Consider the following 21,875-nt stretch of genomic DNA (forward strand, 5'->3'; position numbering starts at 1 on the left):
AGGCTGGGAAGCTTCCACGTCTTTCCAAAACCATTACCTGCTTCGTTTTTATGAAAAACTCATTATGGTAACGGAAGTCAAACTGGTTTCTTTTACAGTGTCTCAGGGAAGGTAAAAAGAACACAGCACCAACCACCGTATTATCCCTGGCACAACTCCAATGAAGTTCCCTTTCACTGGTGTTTGGTTCTCCCACCACCCATAACACTCATTATAATCTTTGAACCACCCTGTGCAAATCCAGGCTCCACACTTAAGTCACCAGTGATAATGCAACCTGATCAAAAGCAGGAGTTTTGTGATGGTGTCACCTGCCTCAGACTGCCCTTCTTTGCATTTCTATGAACTCCTTCCTCTTTCCTCCATGCTCAGTTCAGAACAGAGCAGTGTGCTGCCAATCTCACTAACCAGTAGAGAGGGAGGGTTTGGAAGGCTGTGTGTGGCACTGGGCAAGCATTGACCAATATATTCACAGCCTGGCTGGAAAGAGGAAGAGAAAAAGCAACACTCAAGGAAATTAACTCACAGTCTGCCCAGCTGTGCAAGTGCCTGTTGCCCAGGGTGTGCTCCTCTGCATGAATCACTTACATTCTGTCCTTTCTTTTTTGCTACTAATGCTGATTAAAATTCCTTTCCAACTCTTCTTCACCCTTCCTCCAAATCAAAGTCATCTCATAATAACCTAAGCAAATGATACCACCACACTGCAGCTATTTTTTCTTCAGACAAAGCTATTTGCCCATTTCATTCCAAGTAGTTTCACAGTAATGGAAACGCCATTCAGAGATGAATAACTTAATCCTTTCTCTTAACAGCCTTCCCTATGTCTTCCATTTGATATGGTGTCTTTGCTGGCTCAGTATCTGTTTAACTGACGTTTCTTGGAACAAAGACCTTATTTTCTAAAATATTTGTACAGTGGCTAGGCAAACTTATGAACATGCTTTTATAACTGCTTTCATTTCAAGGGGAGCACTGTGGACAAGATGCTAATTTAAGTCATTACAGCCTGTCAACAAAGATGAGTTAACTTTGACTTTTCAGGTAATTACCCTTTTTTAATATTTATAATGTAAAATGTAGAAAGAAATAAATGGAATTAACTGCACAGTGCAATTGCTAATTTTCTAAGCAATGAGTATAGAGGACAAGGATGAGATTAGTTTATTTGAAGACCGTCCAATTTCATTGTTTAAAATAAAAGTATATTGTAAATTATTGGACAGCCTCATCTAAATCACATTAAGCTTTTATAAAGAGCCATTATTATGTTGGAATTTAGTCTTCCTGAAAGAGGACTGACTGTTATGATACTTTTACCAGTTGTATACGCATCTGTCTTGTGCACACTGTAGAATTTAGAAAACCAAGGCAAGGAAAGACCAGCTTCCTTTGGTGCAAAGACTTCTAACACAACATAGTTCAACATAAGTAGCCACACAACAACCAGCAGTTTATTCCAGAAACTCCTAAAAGTACAGTTCACTGTGTCTTACCTTCCCATGCAAACATAACAATTAACCACCAGCTTATATGTAATTCAGAATGCCAGAAATATACATATATAAGTGTGGGGTTCCCACGGGACAATGGTCACGTACTGAACGAGCTATGTCCAGGCATGTCCAGGGGGTGGTAATGGGGTGGTAATGAACTAGCCAATCATAATACAGAACAAGGGCCTTGGCTATGAGAAAAATAAGATATGGGGAAGTTGAAAAATAAGAAAGAATGCAGCACCTGCAAGATATAGCTTTTTAGCATAAGCCAATCAGAACTAATATAGAGGCGTGTGAACAAAGCATACTAACCAATCATAATAGAAATGACATGTACACGGAGCGAGCGTGCACAAAAATAGAATAGTATAAATGTACCCTCAATAGAATAGTATAAATGTACCCTCAGATACGTAAATAAACGAGATCTGCTTAACGAGCATATTGGTCTGTGTGCATTTACTCCGTGCCCTCTCGCGAACACCAACATATAAGTAAACTTAATAGCAATGTTTAAGGTGTCTTTGTGGATCCTTTCATTTACTTCTGATGTCCCCATCACATGGGCATCATAGTTATCAGGTGATACTAAGATAATTAATTCCACAAACGAAAACTGCTCTGTCTGTTGCCTATCCCTTGGTCAGGCCAGCTAATTCAGATCCCCCGTCTTGTTTTATTCTGGAACCTGCAGAAACTGTAACTTTAGAATACGGGACTGTCTGGAATGACAACCTCACCCAATCCAATGGCCACCTCTCGAGACACTCCTGCTGTTCATAGCCTTTATTTTCTATTGCAGGTACTTCTAGCCTCATCTCTATGGATTAAGGGTAGCTCCCAGGATCCCAAAGCATACCAAGGTTTGGTTTGAATTGCCTTAGTTGCCTCCATGTACATCTGCAATTCCCTGCTGACCCAGAGATTTTTTTTTTTAATTACAGAGCCATTTTTTGTTTTCAATTCCTATTTGTACAAAATGTCAAAGATGACAAACCACAATTCACTGTCTCCATTATGTAATTTAGCAGAGCTAAGAAGAGATCACAGGCTGAACCTACATACCCCTTCCAGTAGGCACTCAAGTATTTTAACATCCCTCTCCACCAAATCGTTATATATGAACTCACGGATTACACATGCTACAGCAATACTTCACTGCAACCTCACAGCCACCTGACTGCTGCGTTCTCTGATACACTACAGCTCATTCCCATGAGGGGCCTGATTTTTTGGAAACAACTTCCCAAACTTCAAAAACTTCCTTAATGTCATTCTTTAGCTGAAGAAAGAATACAGCACCTATCATACTTCTCTCATATAGTTTCAATTTTAGGGGTCCTTCCTGTATTCTTTTTCACCTATTATTCTAATACCTCAACATTACCAGATTTAGCAGTCATGAATATATTTTCACATCAACACACTTTGCTTTTTTCCTCACTTCTTTTAAACATTTGTCATGTGTTTCTTTTTATCATAGAGAAGCAACTTCCACTAACACATTTGTATAGCTATTACTGCCAGAGTACATTAAGTACTCCAAAACTGGTCACATTTAAGACTACTGCCAGACAATCTTGGTTTTTGCTGGAGTATAATGCTTGCAGATACGACAGAAAACAAAACACTGCTTAAACTCTGTCCTGATTCTTTTCCAGAGAGCTCCAGCTCTGAATGGGGCTCTTCTTGCCCTCATTCTCCTTCTCAGTTTATTTTCTTAGTTTGTTCTATTCCTTTACTGAGTATGGGCCAATAACCACCCAGCCAGAGACTTGGCAGAGGGGGTCTATTTCGTTCAGTGTCTATGTTTCAGTCTCTCAGCTTTTCACTACCACAGCCTCTGTGCTTCAAAAGTCTATCCAGCTGGCTTACGGCAGGATGTCTTTATGGTACAGCTCTCAGTCGCCTCAACCTGATCCACCAGCACCTGTCCCCTGCTATCGCAGGTCTTTATGCACTGCTGTACCCAGTAGAAATAGAGGATTAGCACTACTTCTGGTGACTTTTGGATCAGTTTAATCAGGCTAACCATCTGGGTCATTTCAGCTCTCTCTCCAAACCTGTAATAATTACCACTTTTGAATCAGTCATTGCCAGCCAGCTGCACTGGACTAGAGTTCTATGACTGGCTCATAATTAATTCTCTTTAAAATAATTGTCATTTCTGAGTAAATAACAACCAGGATCAGATAGATGAAAAGAATTTTCCCTTCCACCCTCAATTACCAGTATAAAAAAAACTCTGGATGTATCCTTGGCACATCTTGCTCAGAACAAATAAAGCTGGAACACATTATACCTTCTATAACAAATGGCATTTGTTTATACAGAGCAAAGCTTTCTGAACACAGGATTGTGTCTTGCCCTTGAGTAAAAGCTACCTCCAGCACATCAGTTACCACAGGGTAATTTAATTTATGTTCAGCCAAGTAACACAAGGTCTTCTTACAAAGCAGAGGAGAGCCAGAAGGAAAGGCACTCTGAAGGTAATGCACTCTCGAGCACGCAAAGGTTGCGGGCAGATTCCGACACATCTTTGCTTCACATCTTGCAGCATGTTCCTATTTCGATTTAAAAAACCCTACACAAAACCCAAGAAATACTCATCAGCCCCTGAAGTAGTAGCCTATCCCTGCCAACAGCCGCTTGAAGCTGTATAAAGTTTTATATTGAAGTTTGTCAGCACAGCCCCCCACCCCCGCCCCGTTAGCTCCCAACCACCCCGACGCACGGCACGTCTCGCACCCCGAGGCTGGGGCAGCAGCGCCCGGGCTGGGGCAGCGCCCTGGCTGCGCAGGCACCCGCTGCTCCCTGGCTCCCGCCATCCGCACCCGTATTGTGCCCTCTGTGTTAAATTTAACTTAAGGCAGAGCAGGGATTTGTGTTCTGTTCCTCTCCCCAATCAATCAGTTATGTAATAAAAAACGTTTCGAGCAGTTAAAAAACAAATTATATCTATATGGTTTGATCCAGATGTGCCCCCCCCCTCGTCCCCCCGAGGAGGCTGTTACCCCCGAGGGCGGCCGGGCGCGGGGGCCAGGCCACAGCAAAGGCCCCTTCCCCGCACCGCCGTCGCCCGCCTTTCCTGTAGACACATTGCCACCTAGCAACGGCACGGCGCAATCTCCAGCGCACCAGCAAAGCCCCCAAAAGATGTGTTTTTTTAAAAAAATCTACCCAAACATCCGCACCCTGCCCCTCAGAGGAGCGACAGGCCATTACCGCTGGCTGCGGGAACACCAGGCGCAAGCCCGGGGCGGGCAGAGGCGGGAGGAAGCGGAGGGTGGCGGGAGGCAGGCGGCTGCCGGCCCTGCACGTTTCGGACAGGGGCACAGACCTGCGCCTCGCCCTCCGGCAAACCGACCGTGCCTGCATACATCTGCCAGCCGGGGAGGGCGGCACCGGGACCGGCCCGGGCGCCCTCCTTGCGGGGCAGGCCCTGGCAGGCGTCCGGGCAGCGCCTTCTTTCCTCAGGTCTTCGCCCAGCTCTTGGCAGCTCCCAGCCCGTCGCTGCCACTGCGGCCACCTCAGGGACTGGTGTTTCCCTGAGTGAATTTGTTCTTACACCTCCATGCCTGGGACTGACTGCCAGGGAAGGAAAATAACGGGTAAAAAAATATGTGAACCATTTTAATTCTTTTTCCACAAGTACAAATGTGGGTGAGATGGTGGCTCCCTTTTTCACCACAACCCAGTTAGCATGCTCTTCTGTAAGGAGATTTGGTGGCAATTCATAGAATCATAGAATCGTTTTGGTTGGAAAGGACCTTTAAGATTATCAGCTCCAACCATTAATCTAACACTGCCAAGTCCACTACTAAACCATGTCCCTAAGCACCACATCTACACATCTTTTAAATACCTCCAGGGATGTGACTCCACCACTTCCATGGCTAGCCTGTTCCAATGCTTGAAACTCACTCCTCTCCTAGGCAGATCTCACTAATTAAAAATTCCTTCAGTTCCTTTCTTGGTTCATTCCTTGTGCCACTCACGGTGTAATGCTCTCTTGCATCAACCCGCTCGTCACCAGTTCTCTAAACACCAGCCAGTCACTCTGCAGCAAGACGGTGTCAGCGATATGGCTTCAGAGTGACACCCATTTCGCACCCCTCTGCAGGGAGGGAGTTTGGGTGTTTGCACCCTGTCTGTCCGCAGTAGGTACAGCTGGCATGGTGCAAAGCCACAAACATGTTGGGAAAGGGGGCCAAAGGAACATACAGGAACTCAGCAGGTGGAGAAGAGGCATGTTTTAAATGGTACACCAAGACAAAATTATTATTTAACCCCCTTAACCCTCTTTTGTTGTCATCTTTGCATATAGGCACACAGGCAAGAGAAATGAAACTCACAAGAATATTTTTTAAAATGTCTTTGAGGTGGGATTAGGAATATTTTCTTCATGCATTTCCAAGGCAAAAAGTTTGGAGTTCTGCTATCCAAATTACTTCTTATTTTTATCTTCTATCTTGCAAGGGTTTTTTCCCCACATTTAGCGCTGCTAGTTTTTAATAGGAAGTGGGGACTTTTTGGAAGATTGGTACCAAATTTGATGTTGCCCAAGGTAACTAAGATAAGTTTAACTTTGAGTTTAACTTTGAGTTTAACTTTATCCTGCTAGAAGTGCTACAAGTTTTCAGTACCAAACAATGATTTTCATCAGTAATAGTGTCCTCTCTCATAACAACAAAATATTAGATAAAGGAATGGGGTATAATATGCTGAACTAACTGTATTTCCTCATAAAGCACACTGGAATTATTTGAAGGTTTTCAGTGGGGAAACCAGCTCAGTAGCTTACCCCTACAACGCTTAAAAAGAAGAAACGAAGGAAAAAAAAAAAAAGAAAAAAATTGCAGTTATTTTAATCAATAGCATATTCTGTCAGCAAGGCACCTACAGGTCCTAGAACAAAGAAATGAGAATGCATTCACCAAGAGGCTAACACATCTCACAGCCAACTGCTGAGACTGAGGTGAACAAATTCTTTTGTGAACCTGTGCAAACCTGAAGTCAAAATCACCTCTCATTGATTTAGTGTGCAATACTGTACATTGACACTAGCTATTATTTGCTCTATAAACTGCCTTGCAATAGCACATGCTCTTACAAAGGCCTTACACAACTGAGCATTTTGATGAGTGATACAGTGGTGCTTAGAATTACCAAACTGGATTACAAATATTTATTTCAGTGTTTCCTCAGAAATGCACTGGAAAAAGAACCTCTCTTTGAAACTGCACAGTGGCTTCATTGACCTTTCTCTAATACATTTCTAGAAAGTGTGACATTCAGCTAAAAATAAAATACCTTCAAATTACAGCTATGGTTTGCCCCAAAACTGTAGGTACAGTAAAGTCATCTCTTCCAACTGTAGAGGAAGTTATTTCATACCACACACAAGACATGTCATACCAGTGCAGGTAATAATTTGGGATTTTCTCTTTATGGTGCTATCTCACATTTTGGTACCACTTCACACTTTAAATATATGGCCTAGAAAGCCAGAGTAAAATATATTAATAAGGTTGAGATAATTGTTCATATGTAGATGAAAACACAAAGTGATGGATATATGCGGCTATTCTAAAGATGGCATTTGAAGAAAGATAAATAACTGTGAGGGTAAACACATCTACAAATCTAAAAGGTAGGAGTGCTGACAAACCTCACTGGTCCAAAACTACGTAACAGCTATAGCATTGCTTGAGGTTAAATTAATGCTTGCTGAACATGACCCTTCATTCAGCAGTCCTTACACAGGAGTTTTTGAATTATCAGAGAGAGACGAGTGCTTTTTGCATATCACCTCGAAACACAAACATACAGCAGGCTCGGCTGTCACAGCAGGGACGGCTCCCCCAGACCTCGACTGCCCAGGCAAAGGTGATGCCCTTTCAGGGAAAATGCCCAAGACACCTCCCTCCCATCCCAAGTTCAATAAATTGCTTATTTCTTCAAAGCATGTAGCTTTTTGGGATATCAAAGTCATATGACTTTGAAGGTTATTTCTTGTGACAGCCCTGCCCTTTCCTCCCCAGCAGTTACACACAAGGCTCATCTACGCTGCACAAAACAGAGCAGCGCGTGCATCCCTGAACCAGCCCCGCATCAGAAGCGGTGCAATAACATCCTCACAGCACGCGCCCAGACCAACTAGCTTTGTCGTGGTGGGTAAGTAGCACAGGAACAGCCACTGTAATGTGGGTAAGACGCTTCCAGAAATCCAGCGGGCATCTTTGCCTACTCAGGTAGACGCCAGTTTACTCAGAGCTAGTTTAAGTCTTTCCAGATCCAGCCTGGCTGCAGAGAGGATGTGGGTTCAGATATAGCCTCTGCAGTAACTGCATCCTTCTCAGATAAATAGAAGAATCATAACCCTTTATTCTTACCTCTTTCTGGAAGTCAGTAAAAACACTGCATGTTTCTAACCCGGGGATGCAAACTTTTGCAATTATGGGAGGTTATCTCTCTGCAACTGTCCTGGCAATTGCACAGTGCTTCATTGCACAGTGTAGATTCATTCACATCATTATTTTCATGACATAGGGAGAATTTCCTGCACACTAAATCATGCCAAGCTTTGTTAGGTTTACAGGGTAGGGGGTTTGGAGGATTTTTCCTTATCTGGGTCTTGATATGCATGCAGATCCCAACGGCCATCCTTCTAAGTAGCAACCAAATTATTAGCACATAACAACTTATGCTTCATTCATATTACTCTGTAATTTAACAACTTTAAATGTGAATCAGAGTGATTCTCTTGTCTTTTCTAGCGTGACCTTAATTATTCTGATACCATTTCCCAATACCCTGCTATGCTGGAGAAAATTGGCTCTAGCAACTTCACATCTAAGCCTCCACTCTTCTGCCAGTTTACTACATTTAGTCTCGGCAAACTGTGTCCCGTTGTCAAAGATTGTTGCATCTGAAAAATAGGTAACATATGGCAAGGAAAAAAAAATTACTAAGCATGATCATTTATTTAGTTGTAACTTTCTCTGGTGAGTTTATCTCAAGGCAATAAAAACAGTATCACAGCAAGTAAGTTATTTGTGGTCTTTTTTCCCTTCAGTGCAAAAAAAAAAAAAAACCGAACTGCCTACCTTATTGCTCCAATATTTTTTTCCTGTAGCACCAAACATGAGATATATTGTTTGATTTAGTCTGTATTTTTGGCTTGTGTGAAAGTCTTAAGAATTTTTGCAATGCTATAATTAGTTTGAACCTAATGTAATTCTGGCCTTTCGAATAGATTTTCCAGTCCCCAAATAACCTTTCTATACCATTCACCATGCTGTCCTTGGCAGGGGCAGGCAGTCTGTACAGATACATGGCTGCCTCCTGCCGAACATGCAAGCAGAAACACTTATATTCAGCACTGTTTCATAGTAAAAACACAGTTCCTTTACTCACACTTATAAATACACACCGTATCTTATGTTTCCCTCATCATTTCATGTAATTCCTCAGCTATTATCTTAACAACGACAGGCCACCTTGTGTGTTTTGTTTTGTTTTTTTTTCAGATTCATAGGTGCCTAATCTATCTCTGAACCTTGTTCTAGTGGCCTTTTGTTAACTCCTTGCAACCACCTATCTTCTCTAACGCTCATGTTCCCCTTGCAAATCATGTCCTGTAACTGGAAGAAATAATTTCTCTGCCTTGGGGGATGTAAAGGTCACTCATTCTTCAAAACGTTTCTTATTTCTTCCTTTTTACATAACAAACAGGACTTTGGAGCCTTTGTAATTCACAGCTGCTTCTGATTAAATTTGGCTGTTAACAGTTGGAAAGATTAAATGGCTTAAAACCAGCTGTTGTTAAAATAAAGCTATCTAATACTCTTCTATTTTAGTAGCTACAACTACTTACAACTCTTCCTCCTGTTGTTCCCCATCAGATTCTTGTGTATCTCAAAAACAGCAGAAGTTATAGCTGCCCCATTTTCCCATCCTTGGACATTCTTTGTTTGTTCTCTTCATGTTCCAGTGTCACTCAGTGCTCAGTCAGTGGAGATCAGCTTCTCTGGTGATGTTAGAGAAACAATCTTTTGTGGAGGGGAGGGAGCTATTGGAAACAGAGAGGGGAAAAAATGTATGATTATATGAAAATACAAAATTAATTAATAGATACCAGAAATAATTAACTTGAATGCAGCATTATCAGCACAGAAAATAGTTCATATTACCTAAACTAAACACTTAATTTAGCTGATCTAAAGTCTTTCTGTAGTCAAGAGAAAGAAGGTCCTTCCTTGTGCAATTCAGAGCACTTAAATGAGACCATAAATCACCCACCAAGTCAGCCTTTTTCTCCTCAGTGAAGGCAGGGAGAACAGTGTTACTAGCTGGTTATTTTAGCTGTCACCTGCTGATAGCAGTGAGACATCCTTCGCTTCAACTGTAAGGATGTGTACTGAAGAGGAGGTGGATTATGGAACTTAATGGTTAATGTGGAACAGGATTCGCAGATTAAAGATGCTTGAGGTGATGCTACTGGATACTTAAAAGAATTCCTCACGGACATGTCTGTAAAGTTTAGACTGCTCTACATCACCAGCCTCATTAATGGCACATACAGGGAACAGTCCCTACCATTACTGTATTTTCATATTATGTGGGAGAACCCACATGCATATGTCTGATCTCTACTGATTTTGCAAGCATTGAAAGGTTGTGAATTACTTTCTGAGAATGGGTGTATTCCAAGTAGGCCCAGGGACCACAGAGTGGGAGCAGCATTTAGCTACAATGAATAATTGTTGACTTGCCTAACCACATCCCAACAGAGTACTGCTGCTCCCTGTCATCTCTTCAAGGTCTGAGCGCTAGATTTCACAGCAAATACAGATAACTAATATTTGATCTCATTGTCACTGTCACAGCAGAATTTGCCAGCAGCCATTGTTGTAAGTTCTCATTCATATTTTTCTATAATTGCAGCACTTTGGTCCTTCATTTTAGGTATCTGTGGGAATAAGTATTATATGCTATACTGAAGCACTGCAGAAAACTTTACTGTGCTGTGGAGGCATGTGTCCTTAACATTGTTATTTTATATCATTAATGACTATTAGCCAAGAAGAAACAAGAATAGTCATGTTCCTTTTAATAATTGTCTTGTGAGCAGAAAATTTACACTGCAAGACCATGAAATCTCCTGTAATATTACTGTTATTTTTGATACAAGATTAAACTTTAATAAAAGTGTAACATGTCTTTCAGATATTCATTTTTAATATAACTAAATCTATAGTAGACATGTGCCTTCAGTCATTTCCTATTATGCTAATGACATTCTTGCTAGTAACACAAAAGATACTATTAATACATTGTAATTGTGTCACAGAATATCATTCATGTGCAAATCAATTTGCTTGAATCCAGTAAAAAAACAATTAGGATTGAACAGCACTAATTTAATGTTGAATGTATATAAAAGATCTTTCCCTCAAAAAAATCAATGTCTAATTTGCTTGTGGAAACAGCAGAGGCTGCTGATTAACTACAGACACTTGTTTCCTGAAAAATGTATTGCTCTAGTTCAGAAGGAAGAGTTCTTTTCTTCTTGTAGGCATTATTTCAGTTATTTATAAACTTCTTTTAGCTGACATGAGCTCCTGAGAGAAAGGTTCTGTCCAACTTGTTGTATACACTGCTTTGAACCCACGACACTGCTTTCATTTAAGACAAGGAGGCCCTGCTGAATTAGAAAAGAGTATTTGAAAAGGGTCCCCTCTCCTCCTCACTATACCTCTGTGCCTTCCACTCCAACTTCAAGCTTCAGGCTACTCACTCAAAACCAGTTCCAGGTGAGTTCATGTCTTACCAAGCACTGCTGTAATTCTCTATCAGCCATGACAACATTTTGTGGAGTCGCAACCTACCAATGGAGCGTGACAGCACGTGGCAGCACGACATTGTAGACTACCAGGAGGCACTGTGGACAAATAGGAGCAGATTTATAATGAAAACTACTTGATCCTGAGGACCTGACATCCACACCAAATGTGGTTAGGGTTTATCTGTTTATTCACTTTGGACTAGCTCGTCTTTTTTTCCCCAGGAACACCCATCTGTGGCTGGTGAACATTAGGTGGCTCCTGCAGCATTGCTGCCAGTGTTTCACCCAAGAGGAATCCAGTTCACTAACTTTGAGACTGCTCCAGGATGCAAACCAAAGTACAGGAGGGGGAGACAGTCAGCAGATTGACTTAAAAAGCCCATTCCGATATGCACTAACACACTAACGTCAGCTTAGCCCGTGAACACTGATCTCCCTCCTATTCAGATGCATTTATGCTTCTGCCCATTAACTTTTGTCTAAATCCAGAACTTAATATTAGATTCCTTTTCAGTCAGGCATCATCTTTTTGTGTATATCTTTGTATAACAATACAGTTCTGAATTGGATCTTTTGGGTGCTGCCACGCAATAAATACTAGATAACAAGCAGTTGGCAGTTTCACACTAGAGATCCTTTTTCAAAAAGGAAATCTAAGTTAAATCACTGCCAGTCAATGCTGATTCATGACAGCGTAAGGATATGCATGCCATTTTTCATTGTAAATACATTTTCCCATAGAATGTTATGCTTGCTTAACTCAAGGAAAATATAACCCTACATTAATAGGCTGCATATGCATATGCAGTCTACTCAGTCTGTCTACAGAAACACTAGATCCCTGCAGTCAATCATTCCTTCCAACACAGCAAGGCCTGGGCTGTTCAGATCAGTTAGTTAGCTCAGTTATCAGAGGTTTCTAGGTCACCTTGGACACATTTAAGCAGTAAAGCCTGTGGAAACAATGGAACTTGTAGTGTTGCAATATCATAGCAACAAACCTCAGCTAATGTAGCATTCAGTATTTCAGTACTCTAAAATCAAAACTTGATTTAGAATATCAGAACAGACATAAAAAAATCAGTCAGGAAAGGTTTCCTGGCTGGTAGGAAGAATTTCAGAAAAGACTAGAAAAAGAAACAAAGAGGTTCATGTCTGGTATTTGAGGTACTTATTTTGGATAGAAAAATTTTAAGAACTCAGTTTAGTTGCCCCTACCTTGTGTCCAAGCGTAGCCTTCGCATGCTCACTGCAGTGTCAGACACCTATCATAGATTCATGCCCTTTTGGAGACCAGATGGGATACCCTATGGCACCTCCAATAAATACTGATGCACGCACAACTGATTTGAGCTCCAAGAGTGAGAGCTCTTCCAGACAGAGGTCCTGAATGTAGGTATCTAAAAGTTAGCCTTCTAAGCTTACATCACAGAAAACAGAGGCTTGAATCAGCTCTCTGAATGGAGAGCAGACCCAGGCAATTTCTCAGTAAACAATAATGTTAATATTGAATAGCCTACTCTCCCTGGCTAACTATTTGGAGTTTAGCTATATCATTATTTTGTAGTAAAACTGTGTAATACATAGAAACCACCCCTGTGTAAGATGTGAGCCTGTGATCCTGTAATATTATTGCTCCATTAGGTAATATAGATCACAAATAATCCAACACTACGTGAGATTTGTTTTGAACTAAGTGCAAAAGGAGCTCAAGACGGCACTAGCCACTGTACCATACGCTCCATGTTATCTAGAGCAGTTTACGGGTGTAAGATTTATAATATGTGACTTATCTATATTAATTGCACTTTTGAAGGCTTACAGAAAGAGGTAAACTTTAGACTGCATAAGTAGTAATCTATAAAACAGTGCACTCCTTGAATATGCATCCTCAAGCTACACTTGGATGGTAGCGTTCTCTGCGTGTGAATTCCGCACGGGTACCTGAGGCAGCGCCTCTGCGAGCGCTGATCTGCAGTTCCTGCAGCTCACCGCGCTGGGGAGACGCTTACCCACCGGCCGGCTTCAGGCAAAGCAGGTGTTTGACAGCAAGAGCAGCTAGAGAAAAGAAAATTACTAAAACCTTAGAGAAACTGAAACAAAAATAAACCAGCTTTCTAAATCATCGTCACATTCCTATAACATGTCATTATGCTTCAAATTCTGAAAGCAAAAAAGCCACCCTCCCCCCCTTGGGATAGTCATAAACAATAGAAAACAATGAGCCAGAACTGTTTCCAAATAAAATTTTTTTCAGACTTGAATTCTAGCTCTATGTTTATACTACAAACATTACTAAGCTTCATATTCCAAGAAGAATTGTTAACACTATATTAACTGGTCCTAAAAGTTAGCTTGTGTCTTGTGGTTCATTTGTGTTCCAGTAAAACAAAGCTTTATTCTGCCTAAAAGTACATATATTTATATAAAGATAAAAAATACAAGCATCTTATGGCTTGATTCTTGATTCGAAGGGGGATGGGGTAGTAGCTGGGCTTGCACCACTGGGGCAACGCTCTAGTGTTGAGGTAGACCAGGAGGCCTCCCATCCCCCTGGGGTGAAATCCGTGTGCCCAGCTCGCTCCCTGAAATGCCTGTACACCAATGCACGCAGCATGGGGAATAAGCAGGAGGAGTTAGAAATCCGTGTTCGGTCGGGGGGCTATGATCTAGTGGCAATTACAGAGACTTGGTGGGACGCCTCGCATGACTGGAATGTGGTAATGGATGGCTATGTCCTGTTCAGGAAAGACAGGCCGCTAAGGAGAGGTGGTGGAGTTGCTCTTTATGTGAGTGAGCAGCTAGAATGTATTGAGTTCTGTCCAGAGGCAGATCAGGAGCGAGTTGAGAGTTTGTGGGTGCGAATTAAGGGGCAGGCTGGCAGGGGTGACACTGTTGTGGGTGTCTATTACAGGCCACCGGATCAGGATGAGGAGGGTGATGAGGCCTTCTACAGGCAGCTGAGAGCAGTCTCTCAATTACAGGGCCTGGTTGTTGTGGGGGATTTCAACTACCCTGATATTTGCTGGGAGGCCTACTCAGCCAGCCATCCCCAGTCCAGGACGTTCCTCCAGTACGTTGATGATAACTTTCTGATGCAAATGGTGGATGAGCCAACTAGGAGAGGAGCGCTGCTGGATCTGATCCTCACTAACAAGGAGGGTCTGGTTGAAGAGGTGAAGGTTGAGGGCAGCCTTGGTTGTAGTGACCATGAGATGGTAGAGTTCAGGATCTCATGTGGCAGGAACAGAATAGGTAGCAGAATCACAACCCTGGACTTCAGGAGGGCCAACTTTGGCCTTTTCAAGCAATTGCTAGGGGAAATCCAATGGGACAGGGTACTAGAAGGTAAGGGGGCCCAAGATAGTTGGTTAGCATTCAAGGACTGCTTCTTCCGAGCTCAAGATCAGAGCATCCCAACAGGTAGGAAGTCGAGGAAGGGTACCAGGAGACCTGCATGGTTGAACAGGGAACTGCTGGGCAAACTCAAGTGGAAGAAGAGGGTGTACAGATTGTGGAAGGAGGGGCTGGCCACTTGGGAGGAATATAAGTCCGTTGTCAGAGGATGTAGGGAGGCAACTAGGAAAGCTAAGGCCTCCTTGGAATTAAACCTTGCAAGAGAGGTCAAGGACAACAGAAAGGGCTTCTTCAAATACATTGCAGGTAAAACCAACACTAGAGGCAATGTAGGCCCAGTGATGAATGAGGTGGGGGCCCTGGAGACAGAGGATAAAAAGAAGGCGGAGTTACTGAATGCCTTCTTTGCCTCTGTCTATATTGTTGGAGGCTGTCCTGAGGAGCCCCAGACCCCTGAGGCCCCAGGAAGAAGTCAGGATAGAGGAGGAGTCTGTCTTGGTTGATGAGGGCTGGGTCAGGGACCAATTAAGCAACCTGGACGTCCATAAATCCATGGGGCCTGATGGGATGCACCCGCGGGTGCTGAGGGAGCTGGCGGAAGTCATTGCTAGGCCACTCTCCATCATCTTTGCTAAGTCGTGGGCAACGGGAGAGGTGCCTGAGGACTGGAGGAAAGCGAATGTCACTCCAGTCTTCAAAAAGGGCAAGAAGGAGGACCCGGGTAACTATAGACCAGTCAGCCTCACCTCCATCCCCGGAAAGGTGATGGAACAACTTGTTCTTGGTGCTGTCTCTAGGCACATCAAGGATAGGGGGATCATTAGGGGCACTCAGCATGGCTTCACCAAGGGGAAGTCATGCTCAACCAACTTGATAGCCTTTTATGAGGATGTTACCCGGTGGATAGATGATGGTAAAGCTGTGGATGTGGTCTATCTCGATTTCAGTAAAGCGTTTGACACGGTCTCCCACAGCATCCTCGCAGCTAAACTGGGGAAGTGTGGTCTGGATGATCGGGTAGTGAGGTGGATTGTGAACTGGCTGAAGGAAAGAAGCCAGAGAGTAGTGGTCAGTGGGACAGAGTCCAGTTGGAGGTCTGTGTCTAGCGGAGTCCCTCAAGGGTCGGTACTGGGACCAGTTCTATTCAATATATTCATTAATGACTTGGATGAGGGATTAGAGTGCGCTGTCAGCAAGTTCGCTGATGACACAAAACTGGGAGGAGTGGCTGACACACCGGAAGGCTGCGCAGCCATTTAGAGGGACCCTAGACAGGCTGGAGAGTTGGGCGGGGAGAAATTTAATGAAATATAACAAGGGCAAGTGTAGAGTCCTGCATCTGGGCAAGAACAACCCCATGTATGAGTACAAGTTGGAGACAGACCTGTTGGAGAGCAGCGTAGGGGAAATGGACCTGGGGGTCCTAGTGGACAACAGGATGACCATGAGCCAGCAGTGTGCCCTTGTGGCCAAGAAGGCCAATGGCATCCTGGGGTGTATTAGAAGGGGTGTGGTTAGCAGGTCAAGAGAGGTTCTCCTCCCCCTCTACTCTGCCCTGGTGAGGCCGCATCTGGAACATTGTGTCCAGTTCTGGGCCCCTCAGTTCAAGAAGGACAGGGAAGTGCTAGAGAGAGTCCAGCGCAGAGCCACGAAGATGATTAAGGGAGTGGAACATCTCCCTTATGAGGAGAGGCTGAGGGAGCTGGGTCTCTCTAGCTTGGAGAAGAGGAGACTGAGGGGTGACCTCATTAATGTTTATAAATATGTAAAGGGCAAGTGTCAAGAGGATGGAGCCAGGCTCTTCTCAGTGACATCCCTTGACAGGACAAGGGGCAATGGGTGCAAGCTGGAACACAGGGGGTTCCACTTAAATTTGAGGAAAAACTTCTTTACGGTGAGGGTGACTGAACACTGGAACAGGCTGCCCAGAGAGGTTGTGGAGTCTCCTTCTCTGGAGACATTCAAAACCTGCCTGGACGCATTCCTGTGTGATATGGTCTAGGCAATCCTGCTCCGGCAGGGGGATTGGACTAGATGATCTTTCGAGGTCCCTTCCAATCCCTAACATTCTGTGATTCTGTGATTCTGTGAATAGGATTACCTGTAACATTAGAGGAGACATCTTAGTTAAGATCAAACTTGGAACTCATGCATGTATATGTATATACATATATACATGTGTACATGTACATATGTACATGTGTACACACACAGAGACATAAAAAAAAGCAATTCTTACTTCACCTTTTGAAAACTCAAGGCCCTAATGAAGGAGAATAAATTTCAACTATACACAAACCAAGCTCAAGAATGTTAAATTCTTCACCTTTCCTAGTTCAGGTAACCACTATGTTATGTGTTAGAAAAGTAGCCTATTCTCACCATAGCGCTTCTGTAAAATACTAAAGCTAGTTATCACCTGCCTCTCTCTAACATAACTGCAACAATATCCTCCAGTTGAATCTCCTTAGGTCCAACAGAAGAAAACACAGATCCTCCACCTTGGACCTGAAGGCATGTAGGTGGCTGTTGTTACTACAGCTTTCTGCACAGGTTTAGATGGGTACCAAGAACTATTGCATTTGTATTCAATCTTCTCACAGAGGTGTCTGTAATACCTTCTATGACACTCACACAAAACCCCCATGATGTCAGGAGGTATAAACTTGCCTTTGCAATTATCCCACGAAATATTAACTTTCAGACAGGCGCTGTGAAGACCCCATCGACCTCATTGCCAGGTACCTGAAGAACATTACCTGCTAACTCTGCCCAAATGCACCTCTTCTAAGTTAGGGGCAAAAAGCAGGTGGCATGGCTGTTGTGCAGTGCTGAGCAGTGTAGATCCTAGGTGGACCCTCTCTATAAACTTTTCTGTAAAGATAAATACTACTGACGTATGAGGTTAACATGCCCAGTTTGGCAATAAATGTAGTTTCACCTGAGTTAACTTCTTGCAATATCAAGAAGTTCAGAAAGTCTGATCCAGAGCAGTGAACAAGTTTGCATGCCAATGTCCTCTTTCACATTTGAGGGTTTTCACTAAAGATAGCCTGCATGTTCTTCACAGACCCCCATTTCCTTAAACTGCATTTTATTTCCTTGCATTTCCTCACAACACTTTCCTGACAAAAACTTGGGGTTTTGACATGATATGAAACGTTATGATTGACTGCATTCTTCTACTTCCTTGGAAACCAGGGTTTAGCTCTTAACTTTTGAGAACTAAAGTGAAGTTAACCTTTATGGAACCAGATATCTGAAACTGAGAACTGAATTGTGCTGTAAACGGTTCAGAGTTCAAAGAGACCTTTAAGTTCTCCAATCAGCACACTTTAGTATCTCTAAATCAAGGAGGAAAACAGGAGTATTTTACAAGATATTCCATCTGTTAAAAATGAACCTGAACATTTTAATACACAGATCACATAAAATTATTTAGAAACTTATTTAGACAAAGATTTATTTTTTTTTTTTGTGATAGACCAAGGAATTACTGGAGTTTGAGATTGTTGAGTTTGGGGTTTTTTTTCGGAGGGGGGAAGATTTAATTAAACTTAGCATTATTTTCATCACACAATCTGTGTTGGAATTGTATCTTATTTTAATGAGTTGAGAGTCACTTTTATGAGCCATTTGCTCACCCCCTTCAGATTCTTACGTAAGTGGTATCAGGAATTCCTCTCTGATGAAAGGAAGCTGAGCCACTTGCCTTTGTATCAACAGTGTAACTTCAGTTTATGCCTAGAACAAACACCATAGATGGAATCACAAATTCCCTGAGGCTTTCTTGCTAAATGCATACACAGAGTACAAATATGTTGTCATACACACACACAGAGAGCTGAAATAAAATACAAGGAAAGAGCACAGCTAAGACATAAGGAAAGTAGCTAGTCTAATGTTAGCATATATCACCTGAATTTGCATTTAATGTCTAAGTGGAGAAAGCAAACATCATGTTTAATCTTCTGAAGCTTGCAGCACCAAATTGTCCTCTCCCTCTCTCACTCTTTTTTGAAGATCCACTTGCAGCGTCACATCATTTATAGAAAAAGCTATTGGAATAAATGGCTTAGCTGCAGTGTGAGTGCGGCGTTGTCTAAAGCAGCGTTGTACAAGACTTGGAAGCAAGCCGACTCTAATACACAAACCCTACATTGCCTGCAAACCTGGCTGCACTGGCTGCCTGGGCCTGAGGACAGGGCAGAAAACCGCAGGGCCAGCGAAGTGCCGCACATTTCCGTACAGTCAAGGAATCAGGCAGCAACATATAAAGGTAACAGAAGCTGGGATGATAAGGAATTACAGGATGAGTGAAGGCTGCAGTTGCCAAGTGGGATCATTTTGCTCTGTGCCGCTCCCCTTCCTGCCCACATGTTGCTTTTTCTTCTCCTGTGTCACCACTCACTGTGGGAAACTGATCCAACTACATTTTTTTCCCTGAAGTTGTTTCCAGCCATGTCAGTTTCTGTATCTGGCATATCAAATGTCTGCACTAACACAAAGTGAGAACAGCTTGCCAAAGATGGGGCTGCCCGCTTCAAAGGCAGCTGATGCTTGGATTGGCTTAAGTAACACTGTGAAGCTGGACATTGGAGAGTGGGAAGGGGGATTCAGAGAAAGATAATTTTTCTAATGAAAAAGAAACTCAAACTCAAATGCTTTCCATTTAAAATGTCTAATAACTCTGCAGAAAGAATGCACTGTTTTAAGGCCTATTTTCAATGTGTGAAACTAGTGATCTAAGAAGTCTTTTCTTCTTAAAATAGAACAATTCCTCTTCAATTATTTAATACCCTCATATTTGAGAGTTGAAAATGTATTATTCCACTGTCCAACATTAAAATGATGACTATAGGAAGGACATTGTTTGAAGGCAGAAGCTTTCTCAGGCTTGTGAATGAATCTGCTAACACGCATTACTTTGAAACAGAATTACAGCATTTTTTTAAACCTACATGTGACAGTTTTGCAGCTGCACACATTCTCATCTTCCATGTATACATCACAAGCTGTGCACACAAAGAGACATACAGTGTGTGCTGAAGACACTTGAAATTTGGCTGACGTTATTCCACAGATCTATTCCTTGGATATATGTCTGAACAATTATCAGTTCACAATTCAAAGAAAATATATGATAATAAATTTCCTGAATAAATTCTCGGAATACAAATGAGGAAAAAACACCATTGTTCTTTTATTTTAGTGGATAGATATCCCTCTAAAATAACTACACTTTTCTATTCTTAAAGTAGGTTATAGTCAACTGATACAAGTACATGAAGTTTCCTATTATACAATGAATCTGTTGAGATAATAAGTACCAGCTGGATCTATCCCCAACAGCAATAACAGCATGTAGAGCATGATTATAATGTAACAGATTGTGAAACAGAAGAGATGGTTTCACTTGTAATAAGGCCCTTATGTTAATACTGTAACAGAAGAGAGAGTTTTGCTTGTACCCAATGCTTGTAGCAAGGCCCTTATGTTAATATAGTAAATTATTTCAAAGGTACATCCTCCGAGAATATTGCCTATGAACATTTTTAGGAGCTTGATTACACATGCACATATGGGAAAATTGGGCCCTGCTGCCGAATGAAGTGGGGCACCTGGTGATATAGGACATGGAAAAGGCTGAGGTTACCTCAGTCTTTACTAGCAAGACCAGCCTTCAGAAACCCCAGGTCCCAGAGTCCAAGGGGAAAATATGGCATAAAGGAAAATGTACCCTTGGTAGAAGAGGATCAGGTCAGGGAATACTGAGGCAAACTGTCCACATGCCTTGATGGGATGCACCCACAAGTGCTGTTGGAGCAGAGATGTCATCACGAGGCCACTTTTGATAATCTTTGATTGATCATGGTGACTAGGAGAAGTGCCCAAAGGCTGAAGGAAAGCAAATGCCACTCCTGTCATCAAGAAGGAAGACACAGGGAACTACAGGCTGGTCAGCTTCACCCCAGTCCCTGGGAAGGTGGTGGAGCAGCTAATCCTGGAAGGCATTTCCAGGCATATGAAAGACAAGAAAGTGAACAGGAGTAGTCAGCACGGCTTCACCAAGGGGAGGTCATGCTTGACCAACTTGATAAACTTCTACAATGAAATGACTAGCCTGATAGATGAGGGCAGAGCAGTAGATATTGTTTACCTGGACTTCACTAAGGCTTTTGACAATGTCTCACCTAAGATCCTCATAGAGAAGCTGTTGAAGCATGGTGCTGGATGAGCAGTGAGGTGGATTGAAAACTGGCTGAACATGCTGGCTCAGAGAGCGGAAATCAATGGAAGTCTACTTGAAGAGCAGTAACTAGCAGTGTACCTCAGGAGTCAATACTGGGTCCAGTCCTGTTCAACATCTTAATTAATGGTCTGGATGATGAGGCAGTCCACCCTAGGCAAGTTTGCTGATGACACAGAACTGGGAGGAGTGGCTGATAGACCAGAGGGTTGTGCTGCCATCCAGAGGGACCTCTACATGCTGGAGAAATGGGTGCCAGGAACCTCCTGAAGTTCAACAAGGGGAAGTGTAAAGTCCTGCACCTGAGGAGGAACAACCCCATGCACCAATATATGCTGGGGGCCACCCAGGTGGGAAAGCAGCTTGACAGAAAAGAACCTTGGGGTCCTGGTGGACACCAAGTTGACCATGAGCCAGCAAAGTGCACTTGCGGTAAAGAAGGATAACAGATGCCTGGGCTGCATTAGAAGGAGTGTTGCCAGCAGGTTGAGGGAGCAGATTCTTCCCCTCTACTCAACACTGGTGAGGCCACACCTGGAGTGCTGTGTCCAGCTCTGGGCTCCCCAGTACAAGAGAGATATGGACATACTGGAGAGAATCCAGTGAAGGGCCACTAAGATGTTTAAGGGTCTGGAGCATCCTTCCTGTGAGGAAGGGCTGAGAGAGCTGGGACTGTTCAGCCTGGAGAAGAGAAGGCTCAGGGGGGATCTTGTTTATGTGTACAAATACAGATGTGTACAAATACAAAGATGACAGAGCCAGGCTCTTCTCAGTGGTACCCAGTGACAGGACCAGAGGCAATGGGCACAAACTGAAACACAGGAGGCTCCATCTGATCATGAAGAAATGCTTTTTTACTGCAAGGGTGACTGAGCACTGGCAGAGGTTGCCCAGAGAGGTGGTAGAGTCTCCCTCCTTG

This window comes from Nyctibius grandis, chromosome 6 (genome assembly GCF_013368605.1).
Source record: "Nyctibius grandis isolate bNycGra1 chromosome 6, bNycGra1.pri, whole genome shotgun sequence".
Lineage (NCBI taxonomy): Eukaryota > Metazoa > Chordata > Aves > Nyctibiiformes > Nyctibiidae > Nyctibius > Nyctibius grandis.